Here is a 17,944-nt window from a genome sequence, read left to right as displayed (position 1 = left end):
CCACCTCGGTGCGGGGTTGAGCCAAGCTTTCGTCTCGCTCTAATGGCACCAGACTCCTTTGCAAGGGAACTTGGACTAAAACACAACAAATTACAATGTGATATAAAATCAGGGCTGCTTTGTTCTGCTCTTAAGGGTGAGCGTGAGGGTAATACAATTCATCAAGACACTATTGCTCTGTTACTAAACCTAGAGAGCAGTCTAGTGCCAATATGGGCTGGATACCTTCTAAAGCGTTCAGACTGAGAGTGATTTTATCGCTGGGGGTCACCAGATCGCTGGAAGGTTCTGCTGGATACAGTGTTATTTTAGTATATATTTATGAATATTTTGAGTTAGCTTTTAACTTTGTATCTTTGTATTATATTCAAAAGCACTGAATATAAAGCAGATAAAATGTTCTGATGAATTTTATGTTTGCTAACTGCTAGCAATTGGTGTCAGATGCCTTGCTTCTACGAGTGACAGCATGTCAATATCATAGACTGTATAAAAACATGGACGTAGTGTCCCGTGACGTAACCCGTAGACTTCCGACGAGCGTTTTGAAGCCTAAAGTAGGCAGAGCCAGCCGTCGCCATCTTGGCAGCGCGTCACCGCGCGTCACTCCCGGATAATCGAAAATGGGCAAAGAGGCGGGAGCTGGCTGCTGAAACCACGCCTACCTAGCTCGACGGTGGTGACAGCAGCGGCAATCCACCTGTCACTCAAGTGGCCACGCCCTTAATTATGCAGAACTTTAAGGCTTAATATAATTTAAACGGATGAGTTATAAAAAAATTCACCCCCCTCACAGTTGTCATGAAGGGCAAAATTAGCTATATAGACCAAAATCATTTTTTGAACCAGGCTGTAAACATGTTTTTTTTCTGCTGTAAAGTTGGGCATTTTAACATGGGGTGTCTATGGGACTGACTCCCTTTTGCAGCCAGCCTCTAGCGGCCAGTTGACGAATTACAGTTTAAGTCACTTCCTTGTTGGCTTCATGAGAGAGAGCGGGAGGTTGCCGCTCGGTCAATATGCATAGTCACTTTAAGTATAAAAAGTTTAGAAGTAAAAAAAAAAATCTATAAAAATAAGTCTTAATAACTTACACACAGTAGTGTTGCTTTAAAAAAATGAATTAAGCAGGACATCTCTAACTTTCATTGAAAATAAATGACTTCATCAAGCAAATATTAGCATGTTGCTATGATAAAAAGCTGCTGCTGCATTCTGCACATCTAAAGTTATATGTGGGATGTTTCCAACTTCAAACTATAAAGGTGTTCATAGCCTGACAATTGAAAGATGACATCTATGGAAACAAAATGGGATTGTTAGCTTTGCAGGTGTTTGATTGTCGAGAAAGAAATCTCCTAGCTACCAAATTGGAGGATAAACAATGCTACTGTCTGTAATGCTAGCATTTGTTCTGCAGGTGTATGATTATCAACAGAGATAATTTACTGTGCTTTACACACCAGCAGTGTTTTATTGCATTTTTTCAAGTAAGAATATGACTTTCTGAGATGAATAGAATGCAGCATATGCATAAAATACACTACCGTTTAAAGGTTTGAGGTCAGTCTAGTTTTTTTTTTTTTAAAGAACTTAATATTTGTAATCAGCAAAGATGCATTAAATAATCAAAAGTGACAGTAAAGGCATTTATTTTGTTGTAAACGATGTCAGGCGGAGATGTGCAGTGAGTCAGAGTTCGGGAGGGTTTTTCTCCACTGTACTTCTTCAGTAGAGGACCAGATCCCAGTTCCAGCAGAGATGTGTTATCCTTGTGTTCAAAACAAGCTTGTTACTTTTTATTGCAGAAGTGTAAAAAAAAAATGGTCTGAGAGGCCGCAGTGCAGGCAATCTGCTAGATGCTTAATCAAGCTCGCACACATACAACTACTCTATATTAAAATTGGGCCGCCACATAGATGCAGCAATTAAGAGACTATGAGGGAACTTATGATCAGGGAGACATACAAAATGTGCAGGGCTGGGGGTACTCCAGGACAGGTTTGAGAACCACTGGCTTAGAAAATATCCTTGGGTTCATATAATATCCTATCATATTTACCACTAAAATGATGTTGTCCGGATGGCTCCAGAATGAGCCCCAGCATTTCCACACTAGTGACTACGTTACTACACAGCCTGCCTATGTGCATTATGATTTTCAATACACATTTTAACATCCAAAGTAAATTCATTTCGATTTTTGCCTTCACAAAATGTTTCAGTTGAAAGTTATTCAGATATAACAAATAAAATGCATATAAATCAATTCACGAATGGCATTTAAGTTTAGACAGGTAGGGAAAATAAAGTGGCAGTAATTTATGATGAGTCTTACAAGTTTTGAATAAATATTTTAACATCAAACCAGTTTGACTGAAATAATTTATTAATGTAATTTTTTTTTATAAATATTTAATAAATTTAAATTTATTTAAAAAGGTACACTTTTTAAATTTAAATATTTAACAAATAATAATTTATTTAAATACATTTATTCCAACCTAGTTTGACTGAAATAACTTAATGTACATTTTTTTTAATCAATGTAATTATTTAATAAATTGAAATTAATTTAAAACTGTATATTTTATAAACATAAATATTTAATAAACAATAATTTATTTAAATATATAACAAATAAAATTCATAGCAATCAATTCACAAATGACATTTAAGTTAAGACAGATGGGGAAAACAAATTGGCAGGAGTTTATGAGTTATGAATCTAATGAGCTTTGAGAACATATTTTAACATCAAACCTAGGCTAATTGAAATTCATTTAATAATGTATTTGTTGAAATATTTATTAAACTAAACTGAATTCAATAATGTACATTTTTATCAATATAAATATTTAATAAATAACATTTTAATTAAATATATAACAAATGCATTTCATAGTAACTGATTTAAAAATTATATTTACATAGTAATCGGTGTATATATTTTGATATTTATAAAACCACTTTAACTGCATGGAGAAACTAAAGCGAAGTTAATAAAGTGGAACCGCTTTTAAAGTCAGAATATAATAGCTGTAGTGACAGATCTTTTCTCCTATATTGTGACATGCATCGACGCATCAAAGTGAATCCAAAAAAAACAAAGGGCGGGGACTTCTGTGAATTGGTTGTTGATTGGACGTAGGCAGATCTGAATGCACGCTTGCAATCTAATGTAGAAAAGGGCATGATTTACTCAAATCATTGGAAAAGTCTGGCATACGTCACCAGTGAGAAGTCATTTCACTGAAAGATCAAGTTAACAAAAAGATCACTAGATTCCATTGATTAGGTGAATTTGCATTTCATGGCAACTTTAAGGGGCTGATGCAGAGTTGGTTTTTGTCATCTCCATTTCTGTGGTGGAAATATGCGAAACGGGTTCAGATTGGGCACCTGCATCAGTAACCTGTAGGTGCAAAACTGGCATGAGCGGTTGATGTTGTCAGGCAGTGAGAGAGAGAGCAGCATTCTCATTGGTTGAGTCTGCACACATAGTTAAATGAAGCAGCTTTGATTGGTTTGTCATTGATTGCTTCAGTGGCCTTCTTTCCGGCCCCTGATGCATGACAGGATGCCACTGACCCTTCTGACAGACGTCATCTATCAGTATTAGCGAGCAAAGGGCAGGATGAACCCAACCAGGACCTCGGATGAGCGACGTTATATCAAGCCAAAGAATTCACATTCGCACACAGTTTCCAGAAAGTGCTGGTACAGTATGTGGAAAATAATGTGTTTTTTTAACTTTAAACCGCATAAACACATTTCATTACACCAAATACACAAAATAATGTTCTTTTTAGCAGTATCATATGACCCCTTTAACACAAAGGTGTTGTGAACTCTCTATATCTATAATGCTTTAAGTGATAGTTCATATAAAAATAAAAATTCAGTCATCATTTACTCACCCTCATGTAGTTCCAAACATGACTTTCTTTTCTTCTGTGAAACACAAACACACACACACACACAACGATATTTTAAAGAATAATGGGATAAAACAACATTGGACCTCATTGATTTTCATTGTGTAGGGAAAAAAAAACACCTTTTCAAATTTTTTTTTTTCAAAATATTTAAATATTTAATTTAATATTTATTTAGGAGCTATCCCTTTTAAAGAACAAAATTTGACTTTTTATCACTTGTAAATGTTCACTCTGTTATCATTGACTAACCTCTGCATACCAGTACATTTTTTTTCTCGTTTTAAGCATTAACCTCTCTCTCTCTCTCCCTCTCTTTTTTTAAATAATAATTAATAATGAATAATTTTTTGTTAGATTTGTGTTTAAAAAAAGACACAATTTTCCATTCAAAAATAACTAGTATTTTTTTTACAGTACAAAAACAAAGTACATTTTTGATATTTAGATATTTAATACATCCTTTACATTGAGGGCAGTGGTGTTAGGTGGAATACACAAGTATGTAAACGCAATTTCACTACCGTTCAAAAATATGGGGTCAGTACGATGTTTTAATGTTTTTGAAAGAAGTCTCTCCAAGCCAAGGCTGCATTTATTTAATTCAAAATACAGTAATATTGTGAAATATTATTGGAGTTTAAAATAGCTGTTTTCTAATTGAATGTTTTGTTTTATGTAATTTATTTCTGTGATGCAAAGCTGAATTTTCAGCATCATTACTCCAGTCTTCAGTGTCACATGATCCTTTATAAAACAGCTGACGCCAAACTTTTGAACTGTACTGAATGTGTAGCTTGCAAAAAAATAAAAAAATAAATAAAGTTTAGTTTTAGAACCAGATGGTCTACTTAGTTTCAAGGGCTAACTTGACCATGCTAACCTGCCAAACCTTGTCCTCTTTATGCCCTTAGTGAGTCCAACTGGGCCTATTTCTGACTTCTATATCTCTAAACAATGTTTTCTGCTCACTCGCAGATGCTGTACAGCACCTGTACTCCTCAGCCCCCCGCCTGATCTCGGCTGCACGCTCTGGGAATTACCAGGTCAAGATTTCTGGCCTAAATGCAATAGACCCAGGGCTGAGCTTGGCCTTGTGAGGGCACGGTGCCAAACAAACACAGGCCACTGCATGTGTCAGCCAAGAAACAGAGAAAGTGCAATGCAGCAGGAGAAAACCCCACAAGAGCCAAGAAAGATGTTTGCTGTAGCAAAACCTGAGCACTTAAATAATCCGTAACACAACCAAATAATGTCACAAAGCAAAGTGTGTGTCATAAAGTAAAACTGAAAAGCCAAAGCTAAAGAGACAAATAAAGAAATGTGTATTTGAAAGGCTTCATTAAATTGCTAATGACAGCTCGGTTAATTCGCTGACAGAAGACGCACGGCCGTCATGCAAGAGCGGAGGAAGGCAGAAATAAACATTTCTACAGGGTTATACACAGTCTGACAATAAGTGTTATTTAAAGAAGTCCAATTAAGCATAATTCAGTGCATAATGTGTCTATCCACTCTCATTAATTTGAGTTTATATTTAAAGAGACTTATGATCAGATGTGACATACATTCACCCACACATTCACATTTTGTTAAAGGGCAACGGTGTCCTCTTGTGGCTGATGGGTGACACTACAGCAATGAAACGAGTTTCCCTTTACAACAGTGAGCCAAGCTACATTAAAGTGATTATTACGTTTTGAATATGGATATTTTTTCTTACAAAAACGCATCGATTCGCAACAGGAGGCCTTTGTTCACCCCCCGGAGCCGTGTGAGACACTTTTTTGTAATGGATGGGCGCTTTTTATTTAACTTGTTTTGGACTGAAGCATGCAACACCCGCTGAGTGCCATGAAACAGCTTGAAAGATCAAAGACAATTTTTAATATAACTCCGACTGGATTCGTCTGAAAGAAAGTGATATACACCTAGGATGACTTGAGGGTGAGTAATTTATGGGCTAATTTTCATTTTTGAGTGAATTAACCCTTTAATAGCAGAAAACCGTTGGATGAAATGCAACCTGACCATGCATGGATCAGTTCAATTTGACTAAATTCTACACTAAAAGACAGATGAATGTGGCAAAAAAAAAAAATTCTGTTGTGTTTGATTGGATACATGACCTTTGACTGATATGAAATCATTTTGAAGATCTTCCTTATCCAGCCTCATTTAGCAAATGCAGGTGTTTGCCTGCTTACAACCTGCTTCCTCTGAGTGAATACAAGACATCTGCACACCTTTGATACATTATTCATGAGTGCAGTAGGGTGCATGCTAATGAGCTACTGTAATCTGACTGTTTTTGTAATTAAGAAACTGTAATGCTAATTTGACAAGGGCAGGGGACTGACTTGTAAACGCACTAAACCACAGGACACTGCTGTTATAAAAACACTGTGAGACTTCAAACTCTACTGGAATATACAGGTGCATCTCAATAAATTAGAATGTCGTGGAAAAGTTCATTTATTTCAGTAATTCAACTCAAATTGTGAAACTCGTGTATTAAATAAATTCAATGCACACAGACTGAACTAGTTTAAGTCTTTGTCAGATCAGCAGTCTTCCCCATGATTGTGTAGCCTAGTGAACCAAACTGAGAGACCATTTTGAGGGCTCAGGAAACCTTTGCAGGTGTTTTGAGTTGATTAGCTGATTGGCATGTCACCATATTCTAATTTGTTGAGATAGTGAATTGGCGGGTTTTTGTCATCACATCATCACAAATCATCACAATTAAAAGAACCAAAGACTTAAACTACTTCAGTCTGTGTGCATTGAATTTATTTAATACACGAGTTTCACAATTTGAGTTGAATTACTGAAATAAATGAACTTTTCCATGACATTCTAATTTATTGAGATGCATCTGTATAGTTAATATGCGGTCAAATATTTCCATATTATTTAAGGAATGCCTTAAAATTGATTCAATAAAATACATACAGTTGTGAAAGGAAATTTGTAAACCCTCCAAATTGCACCTTAGAACAAAATGTGTTAACTAAGATGGAATTTGGAGGATTTTTAAAGCATCATTCAGTCTATAATCATGCAGTTCAGCACCATCACATTTTTCCTGAAAGCATACTTGCTTTTTTTTTCTAATGATACTTTCTTTCTTTTCTTTCTTGTTACTTACTGAATTACTACGAGTGGCTTTATGAATTTTTTATTGCATTAGACACAATATGAAAGCAAATTTTATTTTTTAAATGAAATGTTTTCTTTTTTTAGTGCATTAATTTATTTGAATTTATTAACTTTTCATTTATTTTAAAGAAAGATAGCACATGCACTGTAGAAAAACTACTTCTACATCCAAAGGTTGAATAAAAGTCATTGTAAAAATGGGTAATAAAAGTAAGCTTTTTTTTTTTTTTTTAACATTGTTATTTTAGTATCATAAATAGTATCATAGATACTGTTTTTATTAATAGTTTGCAGTAGTTTTTATATTTTCTGTTTTTGTAATTTTCATTCGTTTTTTAATGTTTATACAGTTTTTATATATTATTTCAGTTCTACTTATTTTAGTGCATCACGTTAAACTAAATTAATTATAATTTCAGCAATTAGCTGAAATAAAATCAAGTTTTTTTTTATTGAAGTTTATTATATTTCAAATAAATGAATAATGAGTTCATTTTTAGTTTTACTTAACAACAACCATGGATTGCAGATGCCACTGCACTTGTTTTAATATATTGTTACCTAATACAGTGGCATTCATATATTTTAGGCATGATTAAGGTGGCCAAATAGTTCTGGGGTCACTGTATATTTTGAGGCTATTACTGCAGAAATAACTAGTTTTTCTCTCTGTGTTTAAAATACTTTATTCAGCATGATATGTTTTTAATGAGATTAAAGCCAATAATGTAACTAATGAAGCCAGGGAACAGAGAATGTGAACTTGATCTAAACAACACTAATTTTAAAACTGTAATCACTTCCCTTTCACCTCCAGCATACAAAAACATTTAATAAAGCACGTTAACAACCCATCATTTTAAAGGCCATCCATTTAGTCATTTCACAGAGAACATCAACCTACACTTTATAGTTGAAGTTCTCATTCATCGTAGAGCTGAGAAAGTGAGTTGAACCTTAGCAAAAAAGGTTCATTTTGAGTTTCAAATCTTTTTCGGAAGACAACATTCAGCACGCATCCCAGAATCCCACCTACTACGGTGCCGCAGGGCATCCGTTCATGTACTGTATGGTCTGATTACAGTAATCTCCCCGCAGCCTCTGTCTCTCACACACACTTTTATTATTTAAGACCTGCGGAGATAATAGCAGCCGTGCTCAGAAATGGCTATGTGTACATCTTTCCTCCCAGGGGCCAACCGGGGCTCCTAACCTGAAGGAGCAAGAGTGTCTTTCCTCCTCTCCATTGTGCTGTTTGTCTTCTCTCTGTCTAGCAGGCCGGGTCCCTGTTGAACGGGGTCAGAGGTTCCCTCAGCCGTTACCATTTATCACAGCCATAGAGCTGATATCTGGGAACGGGGTGAGGGTTGTCAATCTCACGTTTCCTGAGAAAACACGGGCTGCTCGTCCCCTCCCGCGGCCCTAAAATCCAGTCCAATCCAGCAGGTCAGGAGCGGATTAATCCCGCTAATGAATCCAACCTGAGCCCGCAAACACAGGTAGCCTCACAGGTCACCAGTCAGTAATTGGATAAAAGATCATCATCAAAAGCTATTACCACTCATGGCCGGATAGGAGCACCATGGTCGGCCATTACAATGAGACGGGTATAATTAATCCACTGTGCTCCTCAGACACCCAAAAGAGCTCATTTTAATTCAACATCAAGAATTAATTTAACTAAAACACGCTGAAAGCCAGAAAAAGACAGATAGTGTGATTAGATGTATGGTCAGTGAGTAGAGAGTGTGAAAAAAGTGACGTGACGTGTGGCCAAGTATGGTTACCCATACTAGGAATTAGTGCTCTGCATTTAACCCATCCTTAGTGCACACACACAGCAGTGAACACACACACCGTGAACACACACCCGGAGCAGTGGGCAGCCATTTATGCTGCGGCGCCCGGGGAGCAGTTGGGGGTTCGGTGCCTTGCTCAAGGGCACCTCAGTCGTGGTATTGAAAGTGGGAGAGAGCGCTGTACATTCACTCCCCCCACCTACAATCCCTGCCGGTACGAGACTCGAACCCGCAACCTTTGGGTTACGAGTCCAACTCTCTAACCATTAGGCCACGACTTCCCCACTTCCCCAGAGTGGAGATCAATGGAAAAGAAACATGTTTTGCCATATTTTATATGGCATTTCGTGCCTTTCTCCATACTTTAAACTAAATAATATAATTTATATATGTATGTATGAAAAATAAATAAATTCAAATAAATTAATGCACTTAAAAAGAAAACAAATGTAACTTTAAAAAAATTACATTTGGTTTGATATTGTGTCTAATGCAATGAAATTCATACAGCCACTCAGTTTGAATTTGAATACAAGTTTTAGGATAATGATAAAACATTGAAACAAATAAACATTATGAAGAAATAAAGAAAAAAATCTATATCATACATAAAAAATGTATACTGTAAATACAGTCGGGGCCATACATTCTGTATTGAATATAATTTGAAATATAATTATAAAAATTGTAGAAAAATAAAAAAAAATCAATAATTTTGACCCATACAATATATTTTTGGCTATTGCTACAAATATTCCCCAGCGACTTAAGACTGCTTTTGTGGTCCAGGGTCACACACACACACACACACACACACTATATATATATATATATGGTGGGTGGGATCCATACAGTCTGAGAAATTAAAATCTGGATATAAAATATTTTAGAATTTTGGGGACAAACATTAGGAACAAAAAAATAAATCATAAAAATGTGTCAGCTCATGGGGGAAGTAGCAATATCTGATTTGTGAATGAATAGTTAATTTGAGTCAAATCATTTCAATGAATCATTGATTCAGTTCACACAACCTGTCTGAATTATTTATTCACTAAGCAGACTGATTCTATTCTACTCACTGTCTCAACAATCTGTTCGCCATGGTAAAAAGTCACACAAATCTTTCATATGTTTTTAGAAAACGTGAAACATAACACGTGATTCATATGGACTACTTTAGCGATTTAATATCCTAAACCATAACCCTAACAACCCTTTAACCCTTTAAATCCAATCACAGGAAGTGCTGTGTCCAAATGAACTAGCTAACTAACGATCAGAAACATTCACTAGCACAGAATCAGGTGAAGCGGTGGGGCTCCAAATGTCTGGTTACATTCATTGACTTCAACAACTAATCTAAGAAATAATTAGTGTAGGTGAGGAGCATGTTTTCGGTCGGACGCCGGTCATGAGCAAAGCCAATCAGACGGGATGAAGCATCCATCCAATTGTGATGGGACAGAAAATGAGGTCACGATGGCGCAAACAATCGAAGACAAAACAATTATTCCACAGCTGCTGATATTTCATCTTTTCTCACCGCGATAAGACGCCACACATGAGGGTGAGTTTATTGAGCTGGGTGGAGGGTGGGACGTCTGATCATTGCGCTAGTCATTATGCATGAGCTGCTTTCCCCCTGTACTTATTAAGCCGTTCCGATTTCTACCTGTTTCCATCAGAGCTCATTAAAAAACAATGCACAAGGCCTGCCTATCTCAGCGTGCTGGTTGACTGCACTATAAAAGTCAAGAACTCATCACTTCCAGTGCTGTGATAAGCCCATGGCACAAATTGAAACCGGTTTGATTAGGCCTCGTGGAAGGCTCTCTCTCTCTCTCTCTCTCTGTTTCCAGCGGGCTGCGTATCAAACCTCCCCTGAGGGAATGTCTGAGATGGATCCGTGCCAATCCTTTGGCCACAAACTAGTAGGGTCCTTTCAGAACGTGACCTGTGGTGCTCACACAAACTAACAGTGTGAGGTCCAGTCGTGGCACCTAATGAATTCAAAAGCCCTCTAGCAGTGTGCTGGGTGCATAAATGATCTGAGGTGAGGAAGTCAGACTGAATGTTGAATGTTAACGGCTGTGGATTTCTGCAGCCCAAGGGCTGCTCAGACCCACTTGATGTTGTAAACGCCTTGAAGACTTCCCTAACTTTCTTGTGTCAAGGATAAATATTTATTCTCTAATTTCTGATGTCCTGCATTGTCTTGTTGCATTGCAATGCACGTATTTGGCTAGAGGAAATTGTCAATTTTTTTTATATTTACCTGGTTGTTTTTGAGCAGGTTAGGGTTAGGGTTAGGGTTAGGTTAGGCCACAGTGTTACAGCTTTAACAATCACAAGTCTATAAGCGTTGTTTTGCTACACACTTCAAATACAAGATTTGAACCAGATGAAATAACAGGTCTGAATTCACAAAGATCCCAAAATTTCCTTCTAAGCTAGCCAATATGCACCTCCTTATTATAAATGCCTAATTCAACACTATGTATACATCCAGACTGAACTGAACATTACAAAATAAGGAATAAAAGTCAGTAATCAGAATTATAAAGTGTATTTTTTCCCCCAATATTCACCTGAAGTGGCAAAAAATATGTTGAAAATGAATATTTTATGTATTTTATATATAATATATATTAAGACGTTTATGGTAAGCAGCTTTAAGTATATAATACACACACACACACACACACACACACATATATATTATACAGCCATGGAAAAAAATTAAGGGACCGCTTGAAAATTCTCAGTATCTCTGGTAAACGTAAATCCAGAGTAAAGTAAATTAAAACATAGTTTTTGTTTTATTCTGTAAACTACTGATGACATTTCTTCCCAATTTTAAATAACAATGTTGTCATTTAGAGCATTTTTTGCGTAAAATGATAATTGGTCAAAACAAAAAAGATGCCATGTTTTCAGCATGTTTATATTAATTTTGAGACAACACAATACCAATGTTTTAACTTTAGAAGAGTTAAGAAATCAGTATTTGGTGGAATAACCCTGATTTCCAATGACAAAAAAATGAAAAAATTTGTCATTTTGACCAATTGTCATTTTCTGAAAGAAAAAAAAAAATGCTCTAAATGACAATTAGAATTATTTTTATAGAATAAAAATATTAACTTTTTACTCAAACCCATACCTTGTAAATAGTAAAGAAACTTTGAATTTTCAAGTGGTCTTTTAATTTTTTCCAGTTATATATATATATATATATATATAGCTGTTAATCTGTTTCCTTCTGCTTTGAATCCATTTAAATACGCACTAAATAAATTAGAAATTAATTGATTATATCGGATTTTATATTGTATAAGTCAGCAGAGAGACTATTTAGGACTTCAAGTTATTTTTATGATGTATATTTTTCTTTTGCAAGGTTTTATGGCTGCGCTTGTGAACATTTACAATTAATTTTCCTGAAATAAATATTGCTTATTTAATTTCATTTAACGTTTTGACCACTGAACCCTTTACTGGGAAGTAAATTTAGAGAAGTGCAATCGAATAGCCCTGATGTATAATATAACTGCAAAATGAAAATGAATGATGTATGCAGAATAAATCCACAATGATTGTACAAAACGGTGCTGGCGTGTCATAAAATTATCTCCATGGTTACCGCATTTCACTTTCATATAAAACTCTTAAGTGTAGTAAAGCTTCCTGTGGGACTGTGTTGTCTTCCTGTTGCAGGCCTCAGACTGACAGCCCTTAAACACCCATGCATTCATTTATTTTCAGCATAATGCTGTTTTCTTTATTATTAGCATGTAGAGAGAACACAATTACCAATTCCAGTGTGTTATTTTTTTAACTGCTGTGTGTTAACAGTAAAGTGTGTGGGAGAAGTGGTCCGGATGCAAATCATGGATGGGGTTTGCATTTAAAACAGCTGCAGATAAACAAGCAATTACACTTAAACCAGGGATAAGACACAAACATACATGATTCACAGTGAGACAGCTTTTCTCACTGCTCTAGATAGGGAATATTCATATTTTGTATAAATATGCAGTGACCCCAAAACCACTCTAGACACTTATGCTACTTAAAAATGTATGAATGTCTGCATTACATAACACGAAAGTGTGCTTATATCTTTCCTACAAATAAATGCCAGTTGGATTGATATTCAATGACATTTACACATTTTTAAGTGTGGCCTACAGGAATTATACAGGTTTAACACAAATGAAGTTTAATCAGCAGAATTTGCGGCATAATGTTGGATATCACACACAAAAAATGGACTGAGCCCTAATTTTCTTAAAAAAAAAAAAAAGAGAGAAAAAGAAATTTAAAGCAACACTGAAGCACTTAAAATGGAACTCACTTAATGGAGAATTTAAAAGCAGAAATGTGAAGCTGATAATTCTACAAAAGCATTTAAACGAGTTATTCTGTTATTTGAGCTATACATCTGTTTAAATAATTTTTACAGTCAATTTTATGCCTTGTGGTGTTACTTTTAAAACATTTACAGATTGGCCCCATTCACCTCCATTGTCAATGTCTCACTGTGACCTGAATTTCTGCTTTTTTAATAAAAAGGAGGGACAAATGGAAATTAATTTTTGTGACAAATTCTGTCAACTGAGCTTACTGAAGATGTGCATTTATCTTATAACCAGACAGAAAGATGGTACAATATTTTCACAGTGACATTCAATCAGTGTTATCATTTGATAAACTATATATAGTTTTTGTCAATATTTTGAATTTGATTTGATTTTTATTTTTTTCTGTTTCTGTTTAAATGTCTATATAGTGTTTATATAGTTTGCATTAAGTTTTAGTTTATTTAGTTTTAGTTATTTTAGTACTTTCAATTTAAACTAAACAAAAAAGAGAAATGTTACCTTGGCAACTAGCTGAAATAATTTTTAAAAACAAATTAGATTGTATATTTTACTTCAGTTAATGTTTAAATTACTTCAAGTAATGAAAATGTTTATGATTTTGATTTTAGTTAACGATAATAACCCTGCACTCGGTAACAAATTTCAAACAAGCTTGTCATAACTGAACTGCTTAAAATAAGTGGGACTGAATCTGCAACATACAAGGCTTTCCATCAGGATCATTCTGGATGCATACAATCAATACAGAAGAGAAAACATCAGTCAATATCTGAATGTCCATGTCAGGACCACCACACCAGTGACCCGCAAGCTAGAAACTTTCCAACAGTTACTCCTTCCCGTAATTAATGTTACAGTTCTGGAATCTATAGACAAAGCCTGGTTATTGTACTTGGCACAGCTGGGCATCTTTTGGTATGTAAATGAAACAGACTGGAAGGATTGCAGGGGGCTTGAATCCCCCCGCCAGACTCCACTGCCACAGGCTATTTAGAGATCTGCTCTGTGCACTACAAGGGGCTTTTCTGGTTCCCTGCCAAACAGAAACCCAGACGAAAAACCAAATACAAGCATACAGTAGCTTTGTCACCACACATGCATTATTCAAAAGCAGGCAATGGACCCTCAAATGCAGCGTAATTATCAGTCACAGCTAAAACTGCTCATAAAACTCACCAAATTCAAGGTTGCCTTCTGTAAAGGAAGACGAGGCGGAAACTTTCCCCAGAGGATGAGGTTATTCTGGGCCGTGAGTGAAGATTTCTTTCCCACACCTACTCACAGACATGAGGAACCACTGCTTCTCCTCTAGGTGATTTAAAAAAGCTCTCATAGGATGGACATCATCACCTTTAAGGATAAATACACTGTTAAACAACAAATGACTATCTGACTAATGACAAATTACTATAAAATTACCATAAAAACTAATAGTTATACAACTTTTAATAAAAAGTTTTGTAAAATCATAAACCTCACATTTCAGCATAATAAATGATTGTGCATGTTATATATATATATATATATATATATACACACACGTGACAAGTGGACAAGTGGATTTTTTAAACGGCAAGTGAGAGATAATTTTACTTGAGTGATTAAAACGTCAAAAACAAAAATAACTACTGAAACTTGGCCACCAAAAATTTTCGCGCGAGAATGATTGTGATTTTATTGCATTCAGTGTAAATGGCGACTGATAATGTATTTATGTTGTGCCATGAGGCTCATGCAGAAATCAAAACGAATGAGCGCAACAGAACTCGTAGTACAAGAAACTCAGAAATTTATAGATGCATACTGCCGTAGAAAAAAAAATGCTGTTTAATATATGATATAGGTAAGCAACAATACACGACCAAGATGTTTCCCCGAATATCAACACCATTGCAACGTGACACTGATTTTATTCAATAATAGTTCAATAAACAAGTTAAAATTTGTGACTTACATTTTAGACACAATATTGACTGTTTTTGCTCAATTTCGCAAACGAAAATTGTTACAATCAAAGCCACAGCAGAACTGTTGTGTGTCTCCGAAAAACACATTAGCGGTGTTTCGTTACTGAATGAATCCCCGTTTTTGAACGAATCGAGTGAGTCAATGATTCAGTAACCCATTCAAAACTTGCCTCGTTTCTGAATGAATCAGCCGTTTGAACGAATCGTTTGAATGAATGACTAAATGACTCACTCATTAAAACAGTCATTTGCCGCCATCTACTGGTGGTTTGGTTTCATATTTGAAAAACCACAGCTGCCGGTTTTCTACCGTAAATTTTACGGAATTTTTTTTACAGTGTATGACATTTTTATTTAAATTTTCTTCAATTTTGCGGTGTAAATGCATTTATGGCACCTCTCAGTTTCATTAAACGGTTTCTGAATGAATCAGCCGTTTGAACGAATCGTTTGAATGAATGACTAAATGACTCACTCATTAAAACAGTCATTTGCCGCCATCTACTGGTGGTTTGGTTTCATATTTGAAAAAGTATCATTGCATTTTTCCCAACATTTCTTATTTGTATGTTCAAAAAATGATTTAAAACATTAATCTTTTTACAGTGTATGACATTTTTATTTAAATTTTCTTCAATTTTGCGGTGTAAATGCATTTATGGCACCTCTCAGTTTCATTAAACGGTCTGTGTAAATACATCTAATGCCACTTCAGATGCAGCTTCTGTGTTTCCTGCAGTGGAAAGATGGAGTTTGTTGATCCTGATTTCATTTGAATGGTAACAACTTTCCACTTTCTTATTATTCTGAATTAATTGAAACAATGTAAGAATTTGATGTGAAAGATGACACACTTAATAAGGTTGGGGGAAAATGACCATTTATAAACATAGTGGGAAATGACATCCGTTTTGTTATATACAGCAACTCATTTTCAGTTTATTGTTATTTCTACCTCTTTCCAGTCAGAAAGCACTTTATTTTGAGAGTTATGTAAGAGAACATCTGTAACAGTCCAGATTGGGGGAATTGTAATGTTTAATAAATGATGTAAATCATTTATTTGCATTGAAAAAAAAGTAGATTTTTGTTTGTATATGCTGTCAGTTATAGTTCTTAGAAAGAAAATCGGAATCGGCAGGTCACACTCATCCAAAAAATCGTGAATCAGACAAGAAAACTGCAATCGGTGCATCTCTAGCTGAAAGGGTCCAGATTAAGGGTTTTACATACACTGACATCAACACACTAAAGGCTGGTAGTTTTAGACACCATAATATTTAAAGATAGACTTAATAAAAATGACTCCTCACACTCCTGATACATCAATGTAAATAAATAAATCAACTAAAATTGTTTACAGTGCATCATATTCAAATCAATACAATACAATATCCACTGACCCTAGTGTCGCACCACTGTGGGAAAAACTACAATGTGATATTTGGTATCAAAATAATGAATTATAAAATGACATGTATTGAATTTTGTGATCCTATTGTCTTCCATATTATATCTTCCAGAATATATGTAATTTTCACTGTTCAAATGTCTCTTTGTTCATGGGACAGCTGTGCATGCCATTGATCACACTAGAGTATGTATACCTGTCTATAGATATTTTAGTTGATTCATTCATTTCCACTGTAGATAATATAAGAATGCAAAAAAACTAAACTCCAGAAACTATCCCGTGACTATTTCATAAAATGGTTACATTTTATGCCTGTACAAGCAGATTTGTGCCTGAGCATGATGGTAAAAATTTTATGACCCTCCTCTAAATCACTAGTCACTATTACTTATGAACAATAGTGAAAGAAATGACATTTTCTGAGGAAAGGGCACCACCTACTGGAGTAAACTGGAAAGTGACCAAAGTGAAGCATTAACAGCCAAGCAAATCTAAGGGACACATGTATTTTTAGACTGTTGATTTACTTGTTGAAATTTTAATTTGTTGCAGGTCAGATTTAAAACAAATGAACTGGGTTACAAATACTGGAGAATTAGAGAAATCGGAGGAACAATACTTTAGAAACTCTCACTCAAAGAGAGCAGTCAGCAAAACTTTAGCATACACACACACACACACACAAAATAATGAAGCAGTTTGAGCAAAATAAGTAAACCCACATAAAAAAAAAAGAAAAAAAAGATGAACCCGGATGCCGGATGAATATGGAAGACTTGAACAGCTGAACAAGGGCTTTTAATTAAAAAAACAAAACATTTCATATGCTTCATCAGATCAATCATATTCATAAGCAAAGACCACTGAACCATTTCGCCGAGCTGCAAATGCTAACAGCTGCCAATCGCTCTCAACATGAGCTAAAACACTAAATAATCAGCTTTTGAAAGTTGGAATTATAATTTGTTGCAGCCAGGTCAGAAATCGGGGGAAATATTTCAGAAACACTCTCACTCAAAGAGAAAATAATTAGCAACACACACACACAATAATGAAGCAGTTTGCGCAAAATAAATAAACCCAAACAGTAGGTACAAGAAATTCAATCATTTTAAAGTTGACAGCAAAATGAATATGGAAGAGAAACAGATTATTTAACATGCTTCATCAAAATCAATGACATTCATTTACATTTACATGTAGTCATTTTGCAGACGCTTTTATCCAAAGCGACTTACAATTGGGGAATACATAAAGCGTTTCTTCTTAAAGAGGC

The sequence above is a fragment of the Sinocyclocheilus rhinocerous genome, unplaced genomic scaffold (assembly GCF_001515625.1).
Source record: "Sinocyclocheilus rhinocerous isolate Xijiao unplaced genomic scaffold, SAMN03320098_v1.1 scaffold1740, whole genome shotgun sequence".
Classification (NCBI taxonomy): Eukaryota; Metazoa; Chordata; class Actinopteri; order Cypriniformes; family Cyprinidae; genus Sinocyclocheilus; species Sinocyclocheilus rhinocerous.
The sequence above is the reverse complement of the archived record's forward strand: the minus strand, read 5'-3'. Positions refer to the sequence as shown.